This window comes from Terrapene carolina, unplaced genomic scaffold (genome assembly GCF_002925995.2).
Source record: "Terrapene carolina triunguis isolate 2854851 unplaced genomic scaffold, T_m_triunguis-2.0 Scaffold405, whole genome shotgun sequence".
In the NCBI taxonomy this organism is placed as follows: Eukaryota; Metazoa; Chordata; order Testudines; family Emydidae; genus Terrapene; species Terrapene triunguis.
The window spans coordinates 222461-223900 of NW_020664756.1; the positions used below are offsets into that span (position 1 = coordinate 222461).

At 66.7% G+C, this 1440-nt stretch overlaps 1 protein-coding gene across 1 annotated transcript in view; it reads right to left on the bottom strand.

The window, feature by feature from the left end:
- Positions 1-1440, bottom strand: part of LOC113407803 (transcription factor COE1-like) — a 67481-nt gene that overhangs the window by 9822 nt on the left and 56219 nt on the right. The window lies entirely within an intron of this gene.

Below are 1440 nucleotides of genomic sequence, written 5' to 3' on the forward strand. Positions count from 1 at the left end.
CCCCCTACTGAGCCCCTCCCCGCTCCCTGCAGCACTGCGCCCCCTAGTGCTGTACTGGGGCATCGGGGCCAGCCCTGGTTGATTCGCCGTGGCTGGATCAGGACCCCTTGCCCGCCTTTGGGCAAGCGCAGGTTTTCGCGAGAGGACGTTAGCAGAACCCCGAAGCGCCTGCAGACACTGAAGTGAGGAAATGCCGGCCAAGGCCCCCGCTCCGGGCGGCTCCTTCCAACGGGCTGCGCGCCCTGTCATCAGCCAGCCAGCCATCACGGGCCAATCACAGCGCCCGCACGGCGACTGCCCGAGGCGTGGCTTTCCCGAACGGCCCCGGGAGACTCCGGCTGCCTCCAGGGGCTGGGATCAGGCCCTCGGACTGCCAGCTCCTCGGGCAGGGACCAGCGCTTCGTGTCTGGGCCGTGCCCGGCGCAGGGGGGCCTGTGGCCCAGGGAGCCGTAGATTCATAAATGCCAGGGCCAGAAGGGCTCACTGTGCTCACCTAGTCTGACCTCCGGGAGAACAGGCCAGAGACCCGCCCCCGCCCGCGCCGCAATTCCTTTGGCCCGAGGCATCACCCCGCCAGGGTGTTGAAAGCACTGAAGAAATAAGGCCCAAGAGGGGGCGATCCCTGGCTACACCCCCAAGTCAAACCGGCTTAATTTAAATCAGGTTCAGACTAGTTCAGTGAGAGTGGTGCAGAGCCAGTGTGGACACTCCTCCCCTACGCCAGGGCAATCGGTACAGGCCATGTTCCCCCTGGAGTCCGAGCGTCCACATGGCCAGGGGGCCACGGCACCACTTCCGGCTCAGCCCTGCAGCCCTGTCTGCACCGAGCGGTAACCCGGCGGGCGGGGCGGAGCTGGCGGTGCAGCAGCCGGTCCTGAGGAACGCCAGGCGTGGACACTCGTACTCGATCCCAGGGGGACAAGCCCCGTGTCAGGTGCAGCGCAGACCCGTGGGTCCCTCGGGCCCAGAGCGGGCAGCCGGACGCACCCGGGCTCCCCAGTCCCGGGGCCGCAAAGGGGGTGACAGGAGGGGTGATGTGAGGGACGGGCAGGGCGGGGCACTGGGGGCGCTCTCTGGAGCCGGGGGGGGGGGGAGGATGGAGATCAGGAGAGGGCACATCCGGAGCGATTTTACCCCCAGGGGTCAACCATAAAGCCACAGCTGGAGGTATGGGGGCCCTTTTCTCCTCTCTCCAGTCCCTGCCCCCCCTCGCCTGCCCACCCCAGCCTCCCGTCACCCCCGCCCCACAGGCCTCTGCCAACGCAGACACCGGACAGCAACCTGACCCTGGGCCGTGTCGGAACTGGGGTCAGCCACTAGAGGGTGCACCCTCCCCTGGATACACCACACACCCCAATACACAACACACACACTCACATCCCGATACACAACACACCCACCCGATATACAGCACCCACACCCCAATACACAACACACACA